This window comes from Rhinoderma darwinii, unplaced genomic scaffold (assembly GCF_050947455.1).
Source record: "Rhinoderma darwinii isolate aRhiDar2 unplaced genomic scaffold, aRhiDar2.hap1 Scaffold_138, whole genome shotgun sequence".
In the NCBI taxonomy this organism is placed as follows: Eukaryota; Metazoa; Chordata; class Amphibia; order Anura; family Rhinodermatidae; genus Rhinoderma; species Rhinoderma darwinii.
This window is the reverse complement of record NW_027461966.1, coordinates 1,250,447-1,276,452: the sequence shown is the minus strand read 5'-3', so window position 1 is coordinate 1,276,452 and position 26,006 is coordinate 1,250,447. Positions and strand designations below refer to the sequence as shown.

At 43.8% G+C, this 26,006-nt stretch overlaps 1 long non-coding RNA gene across 1 annotated transcript in view; it reads right to left on the bottom strand.

Annotated features, from left to right (window-relative positions):
• Positions 1 to 409: 409 nt before the first annotated feature.
• The window catches only part of LOC142699160 (uncharacterized), a 134,072-nt gene continuing 108,475 nt past the window's right edge, over positions 410 to 26,006 (bottom strand). The window contains exons 2-7 of the long non-coding RNA XR_012866048.1: positions 6,149 to 6,227; positions 4,815 to 4,889; positions 3,817 to 3,907; positions 2,696 to 2,762; positions 2,445 to 2,509; positions 410 to 491 (exon numbers count right to left, since the gene is read on the bottom strand). This is a non-coding gene — a long non-coding RNA (uncharacterized LOC142699160). The remainder of the gene's footprint in view (positions 492 to 2,444; positions 2,510 to 2,695; positions 2,763 to 3,816; positions 3,908 to 4,814; positions 4,890 to 6,148; positions 6,228 to 26,006) is intronic.

The window sequence follows — 26,006 nt, the reverse complement described above, 5'->3', positions numbered from 1 at the left end:
CACTTGGTCGAAAGTAAAAGTACGCCCACTTGGGCATTAAGAAAGCTCATTAGCATAAACCAAAATCGCTCCTAACGTTGTGAAAAAAGATCGTTTTTTTAAAATAAAAAGCATTACTGTCACCTACATTACAGCGCCCATCTCCTTATATAGGAGACAGGGCACTTATAATGTGGTGACAGAGCCTCTTTAAGGAGACACAATAAAAATATATATATATATATATCATACATACATACATACATACATACATACATACATACCACTTGTGCCTGTGCTACATGTACATATATTATCTCCATAAAATTACAAATTGAAAACACCAAAAATGTGGTTTTAAGCAGGAAATGTACAAAAAAAAAGTAACAATCTATAAAATGCAGGGATTACACACCTAGAAAAATGAGGTGTCCACAAAGCTCCTATTTTTCTGGACGATTGCAGTTGTCTTGACGTGGTCCTGGCGGCCGTGCTCACCTTCACTATCACACCTTAGATATAGGATAGAGGAATTTATTTTTAAAAACAAATGCATTAAAATTCACATTTGTGCCTAAAACTCACATACAATCAGCGATTTTGAGAAAATATAATTTACAATGAATAGATCAAGGTGATAAAAGCTTATATATATATATATATATATATATATATATATATACCACACACATCTACAGCCACAAAAGTGTGCGCTCCCAAAACACTGAAACAGAAGCCCTACAATATTTGGCCATCATACACAGATGTAGTTGAAAAAAAAATTACTGGACACAACAAGCAACTTCTACTGTATGCAACCAAAAGCCACATAGCACATAGCATACGTGTATAAAAATACAACTTAGGCCTTATTCACACCAGCGTATTCCACATCCGTGTTAGGCCTTATTCACACGAACGTGTGCATCTTGCAGTTGCGTGTGTCATCAGTAAATGGTGCGTGGCTGCGTGATTTTCACGAATATGCCATCCTTATGACACGCGGTTTTGATGTTTAGAAAAAGAAATGAAGGACGTGCTTTTATTTTTTCCTTCATTTATTTATCTACTGTTGCGCGAGTCACGCGCGACACACGGAAGTGCTTCCATGTGCTGCGCGTGATTTTCACGTACCCACTGACTTCAATGGGTGTGTGATGCGTGAAAAACGGCCAAGTATAGGACATGTCGTGAGTTTTACGCAGCGGACACACGCTGCGTGAAAATCACGGACTGTCTGAACAGCCCCATTGACTAACACGGGTCCGTGCGACGTATCATGGACGTTAAACGCGTTCGTGTGAATAAGGCCTTACGTGTGTTAAAACAACGGACATCACACGGACCTATGCAATTCAATGGGGCCATTCAGAATCAATACTAGGAGTAAGAAAGACAAAGTATTAGGACAAATCCCAATCCATGGAAACATTTTCATGTAGAACAGAGGCCAGTCCCGAACATTGTATTTTATAGCTTTAGGTGTATTATATATTATCTCATTTTTATGCTTCTACAATGTGTCTCTTATCAGTGAGTTATTATAATGAGCTTTATTCTTATTATATCACAACAGTAACTATTATGGGGTTTCTGAGGGGGTTCATACAAATATTCACACAGAGACACTTTATTAGGAGTCCTGCCACCCCTCCCCCTACAATGCTGCAGGTAAACATTGCGGACGTCAGAGTGACAGGCGGCATGGATACGTCCGCTCCCTGCCGCCCACTTTTATTACTTGTAGTAATGATAACAGTAAGGTAAGCAGTGTCTCCCCTGACTGCTAGCAAAGTTTGGGGTACATGTCTGGGATACATGGCACAAGTGCCCAGCGCTGAGACACCAAGTAGTAGAGATGACTCCTGAACCCTGTACCTTTCCTTCACCATGACATTACAATATACAATATTATATAGTACAAGTCCTCAGCAGTTACATGACATGGAATCAGTGGCTATTACAAGATGTTTGCCCATTTGGCCTAGGTATTTAACCGGTCAGGGGGCTCCTCCCATATGACTTTCTAACATAAATCAGGGGCGGACGTACTATATGTGAGAACTGTGCAGTTACATTGGGGCCCAGCAGGTCAGGGGGCCCTCTGCCACCCCGAAAGTAACTAGTAGCGTCCTAATGTCTATTAGATTGCATGTAAGGGTTTGGGCTAATGAATTTCTTGTAGGCAATAATGTGTGGCAAGTGCTCTTGGCAGGGTGACCGTGCCTTATATCCCCCAACACTGCTCCACCCCTAATCCCCAATTAACTTTACTGTACCCCTAGTCCCCTCAACCAATTACCTTAAATCTATCTTCAGGCCAAAACCGTTCCCTATTGTTCCCTTACGTGTCCCCCCTAGACTACATGGCACCGCCAGTCATATGGACATCTTCATACTATACAAAGAAACCCATTACCTACACGATCCCTATCCCTATATATAGTAACTAAAGATGGATATACCTCATATAGATGAAATATTACTTCAGAGAGTCCCCCTGGCAGCAGGCAGCAGATCCCAAGGTTTTCTGGAATGAAAAGTTAAAATTGTGATGTGAGCTTAGTATGGGTCATCATATCAACAAATATATGTTCAGCCAATTGACAACATTGGGGAATTTGTTCCCGCAGCCTCTCATGTGTCTCTATAGGAACATTCTGGATGACATCACATTATAGAATTTCTATAGGTTGTTATTTTCTATAATACTTACATATATACAGTGGATCTTCTAGCATGTCGGCTGTCACTGGTGCCACATATTCACATGTTTTATATGTCTGTAATATACATAATGGGTTTACTGCATATACATAAAATAACCCCATATCTATAATGTATAATAATATATTTACTGTCACACATGTCATTATCTATCACAGGGCGAGTCAGACATTGAACACATTTTGTAATGTAACATAGACCCAGGGAACATAACTATAGGGGTGAAGAGGTTGTACAGGCCCTGGTGTCCATGACTGGCATAAGGGGGTCACAATCTGAACAAATCCCCAATGCCGCCATCACCTGGAGGAATCCTGATTTTACTTGTCACCCCCTTGACTGCCCTAGACCACCATACAATGAAAAAACAATTCCCCTTTACTGCCTTAAACCACCACTGAATTTACACTGAACCTTTTCACAGCCCTAGACCACCAGATAAATATAAAAAACTGTATAGAAACATGACCCTGTGGGATGGGGTGGGTGGGTGAGCCTACTTAACTTGTTGCCCAGGACCCCATCTTACATAAAGCCTATTGTGTCTGTGGGAGTGCAGATTATATATGGTATATGATAGTTGGCAGGACCTGGTATAGATTTGGCACCAAGGCCCCGGAGCTTATAGTTATGTCTCTATATAAGCCTAAACTTAAGAGAAACTATAGAGAACTGTGGAGTTTCTGATTCTTTTCTCTTTTGTGGTGTCTCTGGACACATATAATGTGGATACATGTAATGAATATTCTGGGCATGCACCGGGTTACCTGGCAATATATAAGTTTGGGTGGCAGCTTAGTCTGGATGCCATAGTTGACCACACCGGGTTTCCAGGCTCTTGGTCTCTGTTCCTAATATATTACAGGTTTGTAGCTTGTCAGTAATAAGCGGTCACTACATTTTGTGTAGGACATTTTTTTCTATTCTTCCATCTACCACCCCCAGCATTGAAGCGAGGAATATTAGGAAGAGCAACCTTGTTTTCTGAGGGACAATGTGAGAAAACTGAAATTGGGCTCTTGGAGAAAATATCCATTATTGCTATAAACCATCCAGCCAGTAAATATGTGATATAACGTGTGTAGAGATAAAGAAATATTCGGCACTTACCTTGGACTCTCCTACTTTATATGCTGGGCATTAGTTGGGCGCTCTCCTTATTTTTGGAGCTCTTCATTGGGCTGTTACTTTTTTATTACTCCTGGAAATGTAAGAAGAAATTGACAACTGGGTGACGTCCCTTTTCTCAATGGCCATGGTCTGATACAATACAATGAGTGCTGACAGTTTAACAATGTTTAGGGACACGTCCTATAGACAAGAGATATTGTATTCCCCATATTCAAACATTACCAGGCGGAATTATAGAGGAATGGAAAAACTCAGAGTGCTAAGAGGAGATGCTCCAGCATTATAATTTTATGGGAAATGCAATTATTTACTCGTCATAAGAACAGACAAGTACAGAACATATGACCAGTATTATATACATAGAAGAGATAATCCATCATCCCTGGGATTGGAGGTTAATTGTAATAAAATATTATAATATAAGATTACACTTCATGGAAAATACAATTTGACAGTTATAGATTTAGACAGCAGTGGATTTGGTATCACTATATAGCAGGTAATGGAGTTGGTCCTCTCCTCTTTGCGGCTGGCTGGTGACAACCTGTGCAGGACTCCGCTCTCCAGAGGAACTACATTGGCAGCAAACAAAGCGGTGGAGAATTGTCCCAAAGGTCATGAGAAGGGAATGGAGAGGTAAGCAAACATGACGCCCGTCTGTCCTCAGTAGCTACATTGGGCCCCATAATGGAGGGCCCAGTTTAATCTTTGCTATGAGGACACCAGTCTTCTATGTCCGGCTCTATATCCAGGAGTAAGATTATGTGACTGTTTGGTGAACTTCTTGGTGTCAGTAGAATAAGAGTGTTCATGATAACTATGACTGCCGCCATGTGTCAGGGATCTATCTGCCTATGTGACATGGAGGAATGGCTTCAGTCATACACAACAGTGCCGTCTGTTTTCTGACCAGATAATTTGGGACGTGTGTGAGTAATATGCAGGAAAGGTAAATTACAGGAAAGAGAGATCAATACCTGAGCGCTGTATTCAGGACACTGTCCCGGCAGCAGCAGTTCTGGGACTAATCAAGGGATCTGTTCAGACAAGATCTAAGAAAAAGATACAAAACCTCTGATCACAGGATAGATACAAGAATAGTTGTCATGTTACCAGAGGTTACACTTATAAACTTATACATTACACGTATACACTATTTAACATTGACGTCTATAGGTGACAGATGACCAACATATGACATATATCAGAGGTGTCCGTCACCGCCATCCTGTAAGAAACGTGTACAGTATGTTAAAGGCGTTTTCCCATGAGTGACATATTTGACGTAACCACAGGATATGTAATAAACGTCAGATAAATGCGGGTCCCACCTGTACACCAATCTCTAGAATGGGGCCCCCTAAACCCTGTTCTAGCATTTTGTGCTCACGCTGACTCCCGGCCACTTACAGATTACATGGTCGGGAGTTACGGAAACAGCGTAGCTCGCTGAACTACGCTGTTTCTCTAACTCCCATAGTAGTGAATGGCAGCTACAGAAGCAGCATAGCATGCGAGCTACGCTGTTTGGGTAACTACTATTCAGTTCTATGGGGCTTTCCCCCTTCATAGTAGGAAATCAGCCGGAACACAAAAAGGTAGAACAGGGTTTAGGGGGCCCCGTTCCAGAGGTGGTTCTCTCTGAGCTGTAATACCGAGCACAGCCACTACCAAATGCATGGAGCTTTCCTGGTAAACAATGAAGAGGACATGTGGCTGACCAGGGTGGTGCGGCCCCTTTACTCAGCTGATATCACATGGGGGTGGTAGGAGTCAGATCTCCACCGATCTGATATTTACTATTAATAATAAAGTTATGGAAAATCCCTTTAAAAGGTAAATAAGACATTTTATACAAAGGACAGAACATACATATAAAATTATCGAGGATCTGACGTCTCTCCTGGCATGTCTGTTCTAGAAAATACTTGAGAATTCACATTTCCATTCACACATTACTGACTGCTGTAATTTTCAGGAAATAATAAATTGTAACTTTAATGGGGAAATAAATAACCTCGAAATCTGAATGTAAAATCCACATGTTCAGTTTTTACTTGTGTTCATACAAACATTTTACTGGAACTTGAAAAAAACAACAAAAAACAACCCTGTCAATTACAGGGAAAAAAATCCTTCTACAATCAGATAGTTGTGGTGAGATGCTGGTTATAAATTGCTGCAGTAATGTCCAGTGTGAATCTGGTCTTATATGAGAATTCTAGAGCATAGATATTTCATGTATCCAGTAACATGTATAATTAATAACACTGATATTATAGCTGATAAATAATAAAATGCTGCATCTTACCTGGCAATCACACAGTCAATCACAGTCCTGGTCCAGATGTTATTCCCAAAAATTGGAGAAAAAGGCCAAAAATTGTGATCTGTAGGAAACACACTGATCAAATATCAAGTGCAAAGTGAGTGGAATCCAGCTGCACATAGAACTTAGCGACTAGTACTGTCTATGACATCATCAGTGACATCATAAGCGGCTGCAGTATCGGTTACCTCCTACTGCCTGGATAGACTGTCTGTGTATACACTGGATATAGGCGTTACATGGGACTGCTGTTTTATAAACATGGAAGATACATGCCCACTTGGTCAAAAGCTAAAAAAAACGCCCAGTTGGGCATTAAGAAAGTTATTAGCATAAATCTAAAATAGGTCCTAACTTGGTCAAAATTGATCGTTTTTCTAAATAAAAAAACACTGCTGTGATCTACATGACAGCGCCGATCACATGTAGAAGACAGGCCACGTAGAATGCGGTGACACAGCCTCTTTAAGTCATTGAAAACCATTGAAAAAGTGAAATTAAAGTTTATTGCCGCGGCGCTGTGTATTTAATGCGTTAAAAGTCAAGTTAAAGATCTCCACATCTGTACATAGATGGGGACATATTGCAGAACAATTATATCATTAGTGTCACTTATAGAAATTGGAATTATGTGTAAAACTGTCACTTCTGTCTGTAAAGTGGTCGTCTCGTCATTACAAGCTCATTTTGAAATAACGTTTTCTCTTTATTCCGGAGACGCTACAGACACTGACCAATAGGCGACTATCTTTATAGACTGTGCGCCATTTATAATATTTGTGTCTTCTTTTAAGCCCCCTCAGGCACAAGCCCCCGGTGAGACTTTTACCTCTGTAACCCCTATTATTAAGCCCTTGATGATTATACACCGTTCAGCCATAACATTAACCCCTTAAGCCCCCATGACATAACTGTGCACCATGGATTGTCTTACATAAGGCCACCATGATGTACAGTTACGTCATGGTGATTGTGCGGTCACAGGAGGTCATTTTATTTGAAGATGCCGCCACCGATATTGGGAATTATTAGGGATACAAAATCGGTGTAAATGGGTCTTAAAGGAGTATTCCCAGCTTACATATAAAGGACGTGTTCACACGGCTCATCTTCAGGCGTATGTCAGAGCGTAAAATGGTCGCGTTACGCTCCAAAATACACTTGAAATGCGCCTGCAAACCGCTTCCCATTAATATTAATAGGAAATACACCGCGCAGCTCATATGAGGTGTATTTTTTTGCTGCTGAATTATTAAACACGTAAAACTACGCTTTATAAAAAAGAAGGGACACGTCCCTTTCGGAAGCATTTTAGAAGCTGATTTTTCTTTTTTCCCATGACACTTTAACCCCTTCCCCCTGCTTGCATTCTGGGCCCTAATGGCCAAGCCATTTTTTACATTTTTCCATTGTCACATTCGAAGAGCTATAACTTTTTTATTTTTGCGTCAACATAGCTGTATAAGGTCTTGTTTTTTTGCGGGGCGACTTGTAGTTTTTATTGGTACCATTTTGGAGTAGATGCGACTTTTTGATCACTTTTTATCACATTTTTTTTTAAGTCAGTATTAACAGAAAACAGCAATTCTTCCATAGTGTTTTATTTTATTTTTTACGGCGTTCACTGTTACTTTTATACTAGTCCCACTAGGGGACTTCACTATGTGATCCTCCGATCACTATTATAATACACTGCAATACTTTTGTATTGCAGTGTATTACTGCCTGTCCGTTTAAAATGGACAGGCATATGCTAGGACATGCCTCTGGCATGACCTAGCAGGCATTCATTACAGGCAGACCTGGCAGCCTTTATTAGGCTGCCATCGGAGACACAGACCCTCAGCGATTTTATCACCGGGTGTCAGTGGGATGAGTTGGAGCTCCCTCCCTCTCTCCAAAACCACTCAGATGCGGTGCACGCTATTGAGCACCGCATCTGAAGGGTTAAACGGGTGAGATCGATACTAATATCGATCTCACCCGGTCGAGCAGGGACGCCCCCAGCCCTCAGCTACCTCTGGCAGCTGAGAGCAGGGAGCTTTGACAGTTCCCTGCTCTGTCTACTTTATTCTAATGCAGCGACGCGGAATGGCGGCGCTGTAGAATAAAGCCCATTAATGACCGCCGTGAAAAGGCTTATCGGCGGTCATTAAGGGGTTAAAAAACTCTCTGAAAATATGCCTCAAAATACGCTCAATAAATGATTGGAATATCAGCTGTAAAAACGTCCGGATTCAGAGTCTGTCTTCTTTTAATCTCAGCCTCGTATTTTCAGCCTAAAGATCTGCGGTGTGAACCTGCCCTCACATGCACATTTCCTGCAGACCTTACCCAGTCATTGCTACTTGCTTCACCCTAAATTTGTTTTGGGGAGCAGGGGGTTTTCCTTTCCCAAATCCCAGACAACCCTTTTTAGGCTGGATTCACACACAGCGCTTTGCTGCGTTTTTATGCTTTTTGTTGTGGTGTTTTTAATGCAGTTTCTGTGGTGTTTTTTCTTGCTGTATTAAGTGCGGCAGATGTTACATTAAAGTCTGTAGTAAAATATCAAATGCATTACACACAACTGCGTTCTGGTTTGTGTCGTTTTTGAGGCAATTTTGTGATCAGTGGCATTTTTTTCCACACACTCTGGGTATAGCGTTTTTTTCAGGCGTTTTTTCAATAGATTCTATATAGGACTTCAAAAATGCCATAAAACAAAGCACGTACAAAATGACACCACATAAACACGCCACTAAAAACGCCTTAAAAAAACCGCTTGTTTCATTTTAATAACGCTGATGTTTTTAGAAGCGTTTCGGTGCAGTTTAAAATGACAGAAATTTTCTGTGTGTGAAGGAAGCCTTAAAGAGGCTCTGTCACCAGATTAAAAATGCCTTATCTCCTACATCATTTTATGGGCGCTGGAATGTAGTTAACAGCAGTGGTTTTTATTTTGAGAAACAATCTTTTTTCAGCAAAGTTATGACCTTTATTACAATTATGCAAATTAGTTTCTTAATGCCCAAGTGGGCGTATTACAAAGAAGTGTATGACGCTGACCAATCAGCATCATACACTTCTCTTCATTACACCCAAGCTGGTTTCACTGAACAGCGTGATCTCGCGAGACCACGCTGTGACGTCACTTCCGCCCACAGGTCCTTCATCCCTGCGTTTTAAGACTGAACATAGATTATCTCCAGGCGTATGAGAAGTTACAGTCGTCGGATCTGCAGCAGCAGCAGCGGAGGAGGCAGCATCACACAGTGCAGGTAAGCATATAGAACTCCCTAGAGGCGAAGGACCTGTGGGCGGAAGTGACATCACAGCGTGGTCTCTCGAGATCACGTTGTTCAGGGAATTTTTAATCTGGTGACAGAGCCTCTTTAAGGTAACGCTGTGGGAAAGATATTGTAACCGAAAGAAATTGATACATAAATTTCCCTATGCATAAAACATATCCAAAGCCGCCCCTGTAGTTTTCTTCACCATAGTGTCCGTATCCCTCTCTATATGACTGGACACAATATTGTTCGCTGTGATGGCGACTTTCCTATGATGCACACGGATATGAAATTCTTACATGGTGTATGGTGACGAATAAAATAAAAAGATACAATATATCACTGCATGTAGAGTTTCATATTATATATACTGTAAGTGGGAGAGCGGTTTGCATCGTGTTATTATTTAGGATTTGAACAATATTTTCCTATATGATACATGAGAGGGTTGGGATCATTTCTGGGGATAGTAATTCTCTTGAATTCTAATGAAACTTAGTGTCACACACAAGGATCCTTTCTTTTTGAGTCGTGTCTTGTCTTCTGCTCTCCATTTATCCTGGCACTGAGACGGCCTCGCCTTTCCAAGGGAGACTAAATGTCAAGAAATCACTACTTGAGAAATTCCCCAGACTGCAAGTTTATGGAATTGCTATACGATAAATTCACCAAAGGCAGCTGGAGACCGTCTGGATGAAGTGTGCAGGTAAATTAGCTACCTCAAGTCCATCACCACTCTGGTCAGCATAGTCTAAGGCTACTCTATGGTCTTCACCAGAGCCCACCTCAAGGCAGGTTGGATTTGGCTGCATAGAACGCAGGTTGCTTTTATGGAATACAGTGTTGGACAGGAGGTGCAATACAGGCAATGCCAGAACGGAAACCAGACAGATAGAGGGTAAACAGCAAGCGGAGTTCACAACCAGGAAATACTAAAAGTCCAAATCCCAAAACAGAAGAATACCAGGACTTGCTGTAATGACCGGGGGGTAGGGAAACAGACAAGTGAGCCCTAATCTACCCGCCACTCTGTCCCTGCCTACTTGCAACGACCCGCCCTAGGCGACGGGGTACAACTGGGCGGCGGTCCCTGCACTCAGTAAGTGCACGACAAACACGACAAACATACAAGGGAATACAAGCAAGGGAAAGGGGCAGTTGCCCACGGCAACACCGTGAGCAACCAGAGTGGTGAACGAGCCGAGTCAAGCCAGGAGTGTGCGAGGTACCAAACGAAGAGCAGAAGAGTAGTCAGTAAGCCAGGGTCTGTATGGAGCAGGAACAAAATAGAAGGAGCTGTAGCTGGGCCAGGAAACCACACGAAAAAGAATAACAAGCAAGGAGGAACAGGAAATGCAGGTATAAATAGACAGAGGGCGGGAGCTAGCTGAGTCTGGCCAGGCTGCGATAGGCTCTCCCACTCCTAAGCCTGCCAGCCTGAGTGGTGGAAGCTGGAGTCAGTCTCAGGGATGTAGATTCAGGTGCTGACTGATTAATTAAGGGAGTTAACCCCGAAGCTGTGCCTGGCAGATCCTTTACAGTACCCCCCCTTTTATGAGGGGCCACCGGACCCTTTCTAAGTGGACCTGGCTTACTGGGGAAACGCAGGTGGAACCTCCTGACCAATACCCCAGCGTGAACATCCCGGGCGGGTACCCAAGTCCTCTCCTCGGGCCCGTAACCTCTCCAATGGACCAGGTACTGGAGGGAGCCTTGAACCATCTTGCCGTCCACAATCCTGGCCACCTCGAATTCCACCCCCTCAGGGGTGAGGACGGGAACAGGAGGTCTCCTCGAGGGAGCCAAGGACGGGGAGCAGCGTTTAAGGAGGGAGGCATGAAACACGTCGTGTATACGAAAAGACGGGGGTAACTCCAGCCGGAAGGAGACAGGATTGAGGACCTCAATGACCTTATACGGCCCAATAAACCGGGGAGCAAACTTCTTGGACGGAACCTTGAGACGCAAGTTCCTAGACGACAACCACACCAGATCCCCGACCATAAACAGGGGGTTAGCAGAACGTTTTCTATCAGCCTGAGTTTTTTGTACGCTCTGGGACGCCTCTAGGTTCTTCTGAACCTGGGCCCAGACTGTGCACAGTTCCCGATGAACGACCTCTACCTCGGGATTGTTGGAACTACCAGGTGAAACGGAGGAGAACCGTGGATTAAACCAAAAATTACAGAAAAAGGGAGAGACCCCTGACGAGTTACTGACCCGGTTATTAAGGGAAAATTCGGCGAGGGGAATGAATGAGACCCAATCATATTGACAGTCAGAGACAAAACACCTTAAGTATTGTTCTAGAGATTGATTAGTCCTCTCCGTTTGACCATTGGTTTCAGGATGGAAGGCAGAGGAGAAGGACAGATCAATCCCCAACTTCATACAGAAGGCTCTCCAAAACAATGAAACAAATTGTACCCCTCTGTCCGAAACAATATTGACAGTGACCCCATGGAGACGCAGGATGTGTTTGACAAACAAGGTAGCCAACGTCTTGGCGTTGGGTAGTTTCTTGAGGGGCACAAAGTGGCACATCTTACTGAAGCGGTCTACCACCACCCACACCACCGACTTGCCTTGGGATGGAGGCAAATCGGTGATAAAATCCATGGAGATATGTGTCCAAGGTCTCTGGGGAATGGGCAACGAACGCAGTAAGCCCGCTGGTCGGGACCTGGGAGTCTTGGACCTAGCACAAACCTCACAAGCAGCGACGTAGGCCTTAACGTCTTTAGGCAACCCAGGCCACCAATAATTTCTGGTAATGAGGTGTTTGGTACCCAGGATGCCTGGATGACCAGATAGTGCGAAGTCATGATTTTCCCTAAGTACCCTTAGCCGGAATTGCAGGGGAACAAACAGCTTGTTCTCAGGAAGGTTCCCGGGAGCTGAACCTTGAGCAGCAGCAATTTCAGAGACTAAATCAGAATCGATCGAGGAAATGATTATACCTGGAGGCAAAATACAAGCAGGATCTTCCTCCGAAGGAGGGCTGGCCATGAAGCTATGCGACAGTGCATCAGCCTTAATATTTTTAGACCCAGCCCTATAGGTAACCAAAAAATTGAATCTGGTAAAAAATAACGCCCATCGAGCTTGTCTCGGGTTTAGCCTCCGGGCAGATTCTAGGAAAACCAGATTCTTGTGGTCGGTAAGGACCGTTACCTGGTGTCTAGCCCCCTCCAGGAAGTGGCGCCACTCTTCAAATGCCCATTTAATGGCTAAGAGTTCGCGGTTGCCAATATCATAGTTACTCTCAGTTGGCGAAAACTTCCTGGAGAAGTAGGCACAGGGGTGGAGATGGGTGAGGGACCTGGTACCCTGGGACAAGACAGCCCCCACTCCCACCTCAGATGCGTCAACTTCCACGATAAATGGCTACATTTGGTTGGGCTGAACCAGCACCGGGGCCGAGATAAAGCACTTCTTAAGGACCTCAAAAGCCTGGACAGCCTCAGGAGGCCAGTGGAGGAGATCAGCACCTTTGCGAGTGAGGTCCGTAAGAGGCTTGGCGATGACCGAGAAGTTAGCAATAAATCTCCTGTAATAATTAGCGAACCCCAAAAAACACTGTAATGCCTTCAGGGAGGCAGGTTGGACCCATTCCGCCACAGCCTGAACCTTGGCGGGGTCCATGCGGAATTCATGAGGAGTGAGGATTTGACCCAAAAATGGTATCTCCTGTACCCCAAACACACATTTTTCGGTTTTGGCAAACAGTTTGTTTTCCCGAAGGACCCGGAGCACCTTCCTGACATGCTCAATGTGGGAGGACCAGTCCTTGGAAAACACCAGTATGTCATCAAGGTACACTACAAGAAATATCCCCAGGTAATTTCTCAAAATCTCATTTATGAAATTCTGGAAGACCGCAGGGGCATTACACAACCCAAAGGGCATGACGAGGTATTCGAAATGGCCTTCGGGCGTGTTAAACGCAGTCTTCCACTCATCCCCCTCTTTGATGCGAATAAGGTTATACGCCCCCCGTAGATCCAATTTAGAGAACCATTGGGCCCCCTGAACCTGATTAAAGAGATCAGGAATCAAAGGAAGGGGATACTGGTTCCTTACCGTGACCTTTTTCAGGCTACGGTAGTCAATGCATGGCCTAAGACCACCATCCTTCTTCCCCACGAAGAAGAAGCCAGCACCTACCGGAGAAGAAGAGGGACGAATGTAACCCTTGGCCAGGGATTCCTGGATATACTCTCTCATGGCTTCACGTTCGGGACAAGAAAGATTAAATATCCTACCCTTAGGAAGCTTAGCTCCTGGTACCAATTCGATAGCGCAATCGTATTCTCTATGAGGAGGTAACACTTCGGAGGCCTCCCTAGAGAAAACATCAGCGAAGTCCTGAACAAACTCGGGTAGCGTATTCGCCTCCTCAGGGGGAGAAATAGAATTAACAGAAAAACATGACGTACAACATTCATTACCCCATTTGGTTAGCTCCCCAGTATTCCAGTCAAACGTGGGATTATGCAACTGCAACCAGGGAAGGCCTAGAACCAAATCGTACGATAATCCCTGCATCAACAGTACAGAGCATTGCTCCAAATGCATGGAGCCAACAAGGAGTTCAAAAACAGGGGTATGCTGTGTAAAATAACCATTAGCAAGAGGAGTGGAGTCGATACCCACTACCGGGACAAGTTTAGGCAAATCAATCAGAGGCATAGCAAGAGACATAGCAAATTCCACAGACATAATATTAGTAGAGGACCCTGAATCCACGAAGGCACTGCCGGTAGCAGACCTACCACCAAAAGAGACCTGAAAGGGAAGCAAGATCTTAGTACGTTTCCTATTTACTGGAAATACCTGTGCGCCCAAGTGACCTCCCCGATGATCACTTAGGCGCGGAAGTTCTCTGGCTGCATTCTTACGCTTAGGACAGTTGTTCACTTGATGCTTGTCATCCCCACAGTAGAAGCAGAGACCATTCTTCCTGCGGAATTCTCTACGTTGTTGGGGGGACACGGAGGCCCTGAGTTGCATAGGTATCTCTGAGTCTTTCCTGGAGGAACGAAGCAACGGAACTTCGGGAGGCATCATGGGGGAGTCGGAGGAGATAACACATAAACGTTCATGTTGTCGTTCCCTGAGACGTCGGTCAAGTCGTACCGCTAAAGCGATAGCCTGGTCTAGGGAGTCAGAAGAGGGATAGCTAACTAGCAGGTCTTTCAGGGCATTCGACAGACCCAACCTAAACTGGCACCTTAAGGCAGGGTCATTCCACCGAGAAGCTACGCACCACTTCCTAAAGTCAGAGCAATACTCCTCAACAGGTCTCTTACCCTGACGTAAGGTCACCAGCTGACTCTCGGCAAAGGCAGTCCTGTCAGTCTCGTCATAAATAAGTCCGAGAGCAGAAAATAAACAATCAACGGAGGAAAGTTCAGGGGCGTCAGGAGCCAAGGAGAAGGCCCACTCTTGGGGCCCTTCCTGGAGCCGGGACATAATTATACCCACCCGCTGGCTCTCAGAACCTGAGGAATGAGGCTTTAAACGAAAGTAAAGCCTACAACTCTCACGAAAGGAGAGAAAAGCCCTCCGGTCCCCTGAGAACCGGTCGGGCAACTTGAGGTTGGGTTCAAGAGGTGCAGTGAGGGGAACTACCAAGGTAGCATCAGGCTGGTTGACCCTCTGAGCCAGGGCCTGGACCTGTAGGGAGAGACCCTGCATTTGCTGAGCCAGGGTCTCACGGGGGTCCATAGTGGTGTCAGGGACCAGGGTAGACTAGGTATGGGCTTGTTATTATGTAATGACCGGGGGGTAGGGAAACAGACAAGTGAGCCCTAATCTACCCGCCACTCTGTCCCTGCCTACTTGCAACGACCCGCCCTAGGCGACGGGGTACAACTGGGCGGCGGTCCCTGCACTCAGTAAGTGCACGACAAACACGACAAACATACAAGGGAATACAAGCAAGGGAAAGGGGCAGTTGCCCACGGCAACACCATGAGCAACCAGAGTGGTGAACGAGCCGAGTCAAGCCAGGAGTGTGCGAGGTACCAAACGAAGAGCAGAAGAGTAGTCAGTAAGCCAGGGTCTGTATGGAGCAGGAACAAAAATTTACAAATTTACAAAATAGAAGGAGCTGTAGCTGGGCCAGGAAACCACACGAAAAAGAATAACAAGCAAGGAGGAACAGGAAATGCAGGTATAAATAGACAGAGGGCGGGAGCTAGCTGAGTCTTGGCAGGCTGCGATAGGCTCTCCCACTCCTAAGCCTGCCAGCCTGAGTGGTGGAAGCTGGAGTCAGTCTCGGGGATTTAGATTCAGGTGCTGACTGATTAATTAAGGGAGTTAACCCCGAAGCTGTGCCTGGCAGATCCTTTACACTTGCAGAGGTCAAAACCAGCCAAGAGCAGAATGTCCAAATTTGTGAGCAGAGGGAAAATCCAAAGACAAAGTCGAGGACCAGTTCAAAGAGTCCAAACAGTCAAGGTGATACAGAAGCTTGATCAGAAACATGCAAACACATGAAATCACAAACAACAATGAGAAAACTGAACAGATTCGAAAACTCCACCCTTAGCCCTGATAGGACGCAGACAGAGAAATAAGATCGGCTCTGCATCAAAATCCAGGACCATCCAGAAGGTTGGATAGTAGTCATGACAACCTTAAAGTGACCGACGTTTCCTAAAATTCCATTTTCATGAAACATTAAAGATTTTGTTTTTGGAATCGTTATTAACATGTTTTTTATACTCATTTCTGTGTATTGTGCTTTGATTGCGACACATTCATTAGTTTTCAATTACATTTTTGTTTATTTTCTTTAGTATTTACAGTATTTGGAAGAGGGTGGGGATAGTAGCCAATCAGATCATTGGACAGATCCAAGCAGCAGGAGAGGAGTGTGCTGATCTTGTGGGAGTCAGTGACCTGTTCATTCATCTGACTATCTAAAGTGGATATAAGTAGTTATCATCTTGAAAGACTAGACCACATATGACAGCATTTGATGTGGCTAAAAGGTTACGGCCAAGGTTTGACAGCAACACAGACGGGGGCGATTTGCGGTCTTACCATAAATCATGGGTAAGTAATGTTCTCTATCGAAATAAAGATCCAAGCAACCTTGTCAAATGCTCTTAGTTTTCCCGATATTCTCAATGTTCCTTGCAGGTGTCTCCTATTGAGTATCATTGACGTCACCTCTGAGTTTGCAGGTAACGCTTCTATTTAACTGTAATTTGCGGCCAACTCCGATTCTACTACTAATAATGCTGCAATAACCCAGCTCTTCTAGGCAGAGTACATCACATACTGTAAAACACATCAAGGCCACCAGATGACGCTTTGCTGTCAGTTATCTACACGTTTTCTGCTAGCAGGTGATCGCAGAAAATGTCTTTAGTGTAAACCTCAATGTGGATGTTTAAAGTATTACTTACTGCATCAATGACCAATGTTGTTGATGAAACGACCCTCTGACACTTTAGTGAAAAGTCGTCTTCTAAAACGTTGTTATCTCAATGAAATAGCCAAATTGAATATGATAGAAGAAAATTTATAATAAGTCATAGAAAAACCATGGGTGGTCTTCTCAAAGATGTGGTCTTTTGGAGTAGTTTTGGTACAGTAGGGGTGACGTATTGCTGCTCAATGCAAATAACCCCTTCCCGACATTTTCCGGATGGATATGTCATGGTAAGCTAGTGCTTCCCGCATTTTGCTGCAGCCATACGACAAATACATGGCATCGGTTTAGAAGCTGAGTCGGTGCCATCATCGCCGGATGTCAGCAGTACCTTACAGCTGACATTAGGCTGTAATGCAGGAAAACGAAAGAATAGAGGATCCAGCGCAGTTAGTTAAAATAGAACATTGTTCCAATTTTATTTGGAGTATTAAAACAAGATCAGTCCCGAGTGTAATATTTAGAGATAGATAGAAGGTGCCTACGCGTTTCAGACGCACACCACGTCCTTCCTCATGGCTTTTTGTTAAATGACAAGCTATCAGGGGGAGGTTTATATCCGGTTACCTGCAGGTGGTAATTAAACCTAGTAGCTGCAACTAGTTCAGCAGGGTAATGCTATTGGATGAGCAAGGTAATGCTATCCAGCATATTGGTTTTTGAACACAAGAGGGCGCACAACTGGCTTGAGCAATTTATGAATGGGAGCTATCTATCGTAATGGAGCTGTCCAGCAGAATGGTGCTGAACTGAAACGCCGGTAAAGTGTTATGTTGTTATTCTATAGTAGTTGTCATGTTTATCATATCATGGACACTGAACATGTCCAAAATGATGGGGATACCACAATATTCTAGTTGTAGCTTAATGAAATAATATTTAATTTGTAAGGCTGACGGATATAAACCTCTTTAATGCTCACATCGAGAGATTAAAAATATGTATAATAGGCTAAAAAATACAATATTTCAAACAATTTAAAATAAATTCTGAATTGAGAAGATTACTATAATTAGGTGTTTGGGGCAGGCATTAATATTATTTTCTTACCCATAAATGTTATAACAGATGGAAATAATGTACATCGTACAGAATAGTATGACCCGACAAATGCATGAAACCTATCAGTGCAGGAGGCCAAAATCTGGTGGGCCCTGACTACCCTACGTAATTATATTATGAAACAGATGATCTCAAGAGGCTTACGCCTAAGAAAAAGCCCTACGTTTGTTTATTCTGAAGAGTTCAACACACAATGGAATTCTATACTATCTGAATGTTCCATAAAATTAATGGAATTAATAACCAGTCATGAGGAGGCCAAATTGACAGAATTGGATACAGATATTTTCTCACTGAAGGAACAAATCAATGCCTTTTCCAGCTCACCTGCTTTCATTTCATTGGAACAACGTACCTCTCTTTATTTGGAAAAACTAAATAAATCTATAGCTGAAACTAAAAAGAACAAGTTCCAAAGAGATCTTAGAGACTATTCAAATAAAGAAGTATATGAATGGAACAGAAGAGACAAACGAAATAAAATTAAACCTATTCTTAAAAACCGCAGACAAGAGAAGAGATTGAATACTAGTCTGAATAGAGTCAGTTTCAGCTCCTCTGAACCAGACTCTTTTGAGGGTATAAATGGAACCTCAGACAGTGATAACTCCAGGAATTCTTATTCCCAAATATATCAACCAATTACCAAGGTCAAGAATTCAAAAAACGAGGAAGGAGGGGCGGCAGGAAACATAAATCAAAGGGATCAGGAACAAAACCGCCGCCTACGAAATCGCAAGAACCCTTATCCAGCATAAGTGTGATTAACCTCTCTTCAACTGAGTTAACTCCAGACCACGTCAAAGTCCTTTCTTTGGGCCTTAATTTTGCCCCCAATCGTACGTTTGATACCTTTAACACGCTTATGGATATCAACCGGTTTGTCAGAAACCTTACATTTAAAAGGCATTTCTATAACCCACTATCAGTAATAACGGATAATGAAGAAATTAATCAACAAGAGCAGAATATCAATTCCCATGATCATACATCACTGTCATTTGAAGAACACAGAACTATCCAATGTCTAGAAAGTTTGGACCCCCAACCTCCTGTACGGAACATCAGTCTCTCAACGGACTTTGTCACAAAAAATCCGAGTTTCTACCCTTTGGCATCCAGAACCGACTCCATGGATAGGTTCCAATGGGCAATAGAGAAAGACTTACAACAATTATCCGAGAAGTCCAAGCACTGCAAAAGGGACTATAACATCTCTAAAGCTCTTAGTAGGGCAAAACAATCATTGAAAAATAACAACGATATTGTGATTAAAATGTCGGATAAGGGGGGTAGCATTACCGTACTAGACAGGGAAATGTATAAAAGTCAAATTTTAAAGTTGTTGGAAGACACAGACACATACAAAAAATTAACATGTAATCTAACCACCATGTTTCAAAAGAAACTTGACAAACTTATAAGTGATGGGCTAAATAGTGGTGTACTGACAAAAAAACCAATCAGAATATATTACTGTACAATGCCCTACTATCCCAATCATGCACGCATTACCCAAAACACATAAAGGTATAGTTCCTCCTCCCATGCGTCCCATAGTGTCAGGGATAGGTTCAATGACAGAAAAACTCTCGGAATGGTTAGATTTCCTGCTACAACATCTAGCAGTAAAAACCCCGGGTCATTTACGTGACACAAGAGATGTTTTATGCTCATTTGTAGATAAAAAGTGGAAAGATGAATTTACATGGTTGAGCTGTGACGTGACCTCTCTTTATACCAGTATCCCTCACCATATAGCTCAGAGGGCACTAGAACATCATCTACTCAGACACAGTGCCTATAGCCATGAATTACAATCTTTCATACTTGAGGTACTCACGTTTCTTATGACACACAATTTCTTTAAATTTGATAATACATTTTACTTACAACTGACTGGAGTATCAATGGGAGCCAAGTTCTCCCCCTCCCTGGCAAATCTTGTGATGGCCTGGTGGGAGGAATTGTTCATCTTTTCTAGTGCTAATCCCTTTGGCAGATCCATCAATTGGTATTCAAGATACATTGATGACCTGCTATTTATATGGGAGGGCAAAATATCAGACATCCCTAACTTTATACACTATCTGAATGACAACCAATTTAACTTAAAATTTACTCATTTGGTCCAAAAAAACACTATTCAGTTCTTAGATCTGGAACTCACAGGCCAATCAGGAGAAATAATTAACACTAAAACCTATCGCAAAACCATCTCAAGGAAACACCATCCTGCATGCAACAAGCAGCCATCCCAAACAGACCATATCATCAATCCCTGTGGGTGAGATGTACCGGGCCAAAAGAAATTGTAGTGATGATAGCAATTACCAAGTGGACCAACATCAAATAGAAAGGAGACTACGAAAGAGAGGGTACCCAGAGTGGACCCTAAAAAGAGCATCCTCCATTGTAAAGCATAAACCTAGAAATCTACTCCTTGAACCAAAATGTAACAAAAATATCATCCGAAATATACCCACCCTGGTGTTACAGTGCAGCACTCAGTTCAATGCCATTAAGAAAATCGTTCAAAGAAACGTAGTCATACTTATGGATGACGACATCTTGTCAGATATTCTGAAGGACGGTTGTCAAGTAGTACCCAGAAAAGCTCCCTCTTTAGGTGATGTTCTTTCTCCCTCTGTTCTTCCGCTAAATACTTTAAAGCCCACTTGGCTTCATTATGCTGGTTTCTTTAGATGCGGCTCACATCCCTGTAACGTTTGCTCATATGCTAAACCTACAAAAACTTTCAGAGACTCAGATAATGTAAAGAATTTCACAATCCAAAATCACATCAATTGTAATAGTGAAGCACTAATTTACATCATAGAGTGCAACACATGCAATCTCATGTACATAGGATGTACCAGCCGTAAATTTAAAGTGAGAATACTGGAACATCTGGGTTATATTAAAAATCCAAACATTGCAAACATTTCCAATGTTGTAAGACATTTTATAACCCAACATAATAGATCCACTACAAGCTTTCAATGTTATGCCATAGAAAAAGTAAAATCACCAATTAGAGGGGGGAACATAAAACATAAAATCTTATCACGAGAAGCCTACTGGATATTCACTCTAAAAACAAGAGTCCCCGATGGACTTAACCTTAGAAAATAACTTATGTTCCACTTCTAATGGATAAAAATAATACAGAATCAGCAACACAAATTTAGGAATGCTAAAACATTGGCTAGTAAAGTAATATCACAACCACAATGCCATCTAAATGATTATTTGTGTTCTTCGGGGCATATTGTTCTATACAATGTGCATCATTTCCTAATTATGAGTAAGGAACAAAAATAATGAACAAAAATATTACAGAATAATTAATAGCAAACTAGAAAATATTAAAAGTTTGGCTAATAAAGTAATACTATTACTATAGTGATATCTGTTTGGTTTTATGCATTTGTCGGGTCATACTATTCTGTACGATGTACATTATTTCCACCTGTTATAACATTTATGGGTAAGTAAATAATATTAATGTCTGCCCCAAACACCTAATTATAGTAATCTTCTCAGTTCAGAACTCATTTTAAATTGTTTGAAATATTGTATTTTTTAGCCTATTATACATATTTTTAATCTCTCGATGTGAGCATTAAAGAGGTTTATATACGTCAGCCTTACAAATTAAATATTATTTCATTAAACTACAATTAGAACATTTGGTATTTCTATCATTTTTGGACATGTTCAGTGTCCATGATATGATAAACATGACAACTACTATAGAATAACAACATAACACTTTACCGGCGTTTCAGTTCAGCACCATTCTGCTGGACAGCTCCATTACGATAGATAGCTTCCATTCATAAATTGCTCAAGCTAGTTGTTCGCCCTCTTGTGTTCAAAAAACAATATGCTGGATAGCATCGCTTTGCTCAACCAATAGCATTACCCTGCTGAACTAGTTGCAGCTACTAGGTTTAATTACCACCTGTAGGTAACCGGATATAAACCTCCCCCTGATAGTCTGTCATTTAACAAAAAGCCATGAGGAAGGACGCGGTGTGCGTCTGAAACGCGTAGGCACCTTCTATCTATCTCTAAGTATTACACTCGGGACTAATCTTGTTTTAAATACTCCAAATAAAATTGGAACAATGTTCTATTTTAACTAACTGCGCTGGATCCTCTATTCTTTCGTTTTCCTCCATCTTAAGACCTTGATCCGAGATGACGTAGCCCAGGAAGGGCAAAGACCTCTTTTCAAAGGTGCACTTTTCCAACTTGGCATACAAGCGATTCTCTCTTAGTCGCAAAAGAACTTGACGAACATGCCTCCGATGGGTCATCAGATCTGGGGAGAAAATTAAAATATCATCGAGATAAACTACAACACACATATAGAGGAGATCTCGGAATATGTCGTTAACGAACTCCTGAAATACAGCGGGAGCGTTACACAGTCCGAAGGGCCTCACTAGGAATTCGTAGTGCCCATCGCGGGTGTTAAATGCCGTCTTCCATTCGTCACCCCGGCAAATCCGGATTAGATTATAAGCCCCCCGCAGATCTAGGTTAGAAAAAAATTTGGCTCCTCGTATGCGATCGAAGAGCACGGAAATAAGTGGCAACGGGTATTTGTTCATGACCGTGATCTGATTGAGACCACGGTAGACAATGCAGGGTCGAAGAGATCCTTCTCTCTTTTTAACGAAGAAGAAGCCAGCCCCGGCCGGGGAGGAAGATTTTCGTATAAAACCCCTCTCCAAGTTCTCCTTGATATAGGCTGACATCGATAAAGTCTCTGGCAAGGAGAGAGGATATACTCGTCCACGGGGAAGAGAACATAGGGAACCAATTCAATGGGACAGTCATAATTCCGATGTGGAGGCAACGTCTCAGCCTCTCGTTTGCAAAAGACATCCGCAAAACTGGCATACTGAGATGGTAGACCAGAAAGTGACTGAGGCAGAGGGGGCACAACAGGACGGACTTGTGACAGGCAATGGCTATGGCATCTGGAACCCCATTGAAGAACCTCTCCAGAACTCCAGTCAAGTGTTGGGGCGTGTAGACGGAGCCATGGCAGACCCAGCAGGATAGGATTGATAGCCTTGGGTAGTACCAGGAAGGAGATCTGTTCTGAGTGAAGAGCTCCGACCCGTAGTGTCAACGGCTCTGTGATGAGCATGATCGGATCAGGCAATGGTAGACCATTCACGGAGGCAACAGCCAGGGGTCTCTCCAGACGGACTGTGGGTAGACTAAAACGATCCACTAGATCCTGCTGGATGAAATTAGCAGCCGCTCCAGAGTCAAGATAGGCGGAGGAAAGATGTGATGTCTCTCCGGTGACGATGGACACAGGAATCGATAATCTGGAAGAGGCTAACAGGATGGGGGCATCCAAGGTAGAAGGAAGGTCGTGGGCTGCCAGTTCGTCCTTGATGTGAGAGGACAGTCCCTGCCAGAAGGTCGTCACCAGTGCCTCATTGTTCCATGCCAGCTCGGCTGCTAGGGTACGGAAGGAGATAGCATACTCCCCTACAGTGGAGCCTTCTTGCTTGAGGATCAACAGAGTGGCTGCGGCAGAGGATGTTCGACCCGGCTCCTCGAACACGGCACGAAAGGACTGCAGGAACAAGGCTAGGTCCGCGGATACAGGTCCTTGTTGCTCCAAAATTGGGTTCGCCCATGCGAGGGCCTTGCCAGCGAGGAGGGAGATAATAAATGACATTTTGCCCTCCTCGGAGGGGAAGAGATGAGGCCGTAGCCTAAAATGCACCGTGCATTGTTTGAGAAATCCTCTACATGCTCTGGGGTCACCATCGTAGCGAGGAGGAAGAGGCAGAGGAACTGTGGATCCGGGACAAACAGGAGGAGCAACAGGCAGTGGCACAGCAACAGCTTCAGGAGGAAGAACCGGAGGTGGAACAGCGAGTCGATCCAGACGGACAAGGATAGAATTCACCGCCTCAAGGAGTTGATCCTGACGTGTGCATAGGTCATGCATCTCTGTCTGTATCTTCTGGACTGCGGTCTTGGGCTGGCCAGCGGGTTCCATGGCCTGAGCGTACTGTCACGAACACAGGGTATGTGGACCCACTAGGTCACTCCGCCGTAGCGGGGAGGCAGCTGACAAGGTCACAGTCTATGCGAAAGTCAATGGCAGACAGTAATGCTTGGGTACCTGAAATAGTCCGGACGGTGGCTGTGGCTACAGCACGGATGGAGGCTGGTGCGGCAGGTGGCGCCAGACGTGGCGGGCAGTATGCGATGAAGCAGAAGACACTGGACGTGGCTCTTAATAAATTTGATACAACTTTGGCTGTCAATGCTCCACAAACTGAAATCGACGCCAGAAACAATCTGCCATGGATTTCCGTTATAATTTACGCCAATGCCTGATGTAACTTATAGTAAATCTGTCGAGCAAGAGGACCTCACCTCCCGTTGTTGCATATAACCAATGGGTGGAATTAAAAAAGACTGGCATTTTTATACGCCAATTTTAAACCGAAGCCTACTGAAATAAGCTTTGAACTATTCGGACCCCGGCCTAGAGCATCGGTAGCACTCTGGCCAGGGATTCCAGTACCAGTGGGGCCCCTGACGTTACCGCCTTTTTATGCACAATGACGTCAGGGGTTCCCTCTAGAAGTCGAGTCCCCAGCCACAGCTTTGCCAATGGTCTGGTCTGGGACACTTGCATTAGAAAGCCCCTCACGTCACTGTCGATACATGGACAGTAAAGTCAGGGGATCCTACAAAAGCAGATTCCCCGGCTAGAGCGTTGCCGACGCTTTGGCCGGCGATTTCGGCATCTCAAAGCTCCTAACATCACTGTCCATATCTGGACATTGACGTCAAGGGCTCCTTCCAGGAGCGGAATCACTGGCCAGAGCATTGGCAATGCTCTGGCCTGAAATTCTCGCATTACAAATCCCTTAATATTACTATCTATGTAACGTCAAGGTTTCCTCCAGGAGCAGAATCCCTGGCCAGAGCATTGCCAATGCTCTGGTCGGGGATTCCAACATCTCAAAGCCTCTAACGTCACTGTCCATATTTTGACCCTGACATCAGAATCTCCCTCCAGGAGCGGAATGCCCAGCTAGAGCAATGCCGAGGTTCTGGCCTAGGATTTTGGCATCTTAAAGCTCCTGAACTCACAGTCCATTTATGGATAGTGTTGTCAGGGTCTCCTCAAGGAGCGGAATTCCCAGCCAGAGCGTTGCCAACATTCTGCCTGTGGATTCTGAGTTTTTAAGCTCCTAACATCACTGCTCATATATGGACAGTGATGTCAAGGGCCTTCCCAAGACAGGGGCCCCCAGCCAGAGGGCTTTCGATGCTCTGGCTGGGGACTCCATAGTTGAAAGCCCCTGACATCACTGTCCATATATGGAAAGTGACATCACAGGCTCCCTCAAGAACCGGTTTTTCCTTCCACAGCATTGTCGATGCTCTGGCTAGGGATTCCAGCATCTCAAATCCTCTGACGTTACTGTCCATATATACACAGTGACGTTAGGGGCTTCCTCCAGGAGCAGAAACCTTGTCCAGAGTGTTGCCGATGTTCTATCCTAGGATTCTGGCATCTTAAAACCCCTGTAGTCACTGTCCATATATGGACAGTAACGTCAGGGGCTCCTCCAGGGGCCGAATCCCAGGCCAGAGCAATGCTAACGCTCTGGGTGTGGATTCTTGATTTTTTTTAAGCCCCTAACATCACTGTCCATATATGGACAGTAACGTCAGGGGCTTTCCCGAGCCTAGTGCTTAAAGTAGCTCTGTGCCCGAGAAATTCAGGTGACATATCCCACTGTATGCGTATACAATGGGATACGTCGAGGCCTTCCATTGGAGGTATACGTACAGTCTTCTCCCGACGTATACCTCAGTCGAAAAGAAAAAACTTAATGTGAAGATACTCTAAGAAGCCCACAGCTCTGAACAAATTTGACGCACCTTGGGTGTTCAGTGCTCCACAAACAGATACCTACGCCAGCTAGCATAGATTTCGGCTATAATATTCGCTGGTGTAAATTATATTAAATCTGTCATGCTGGAGTTCCCCTCT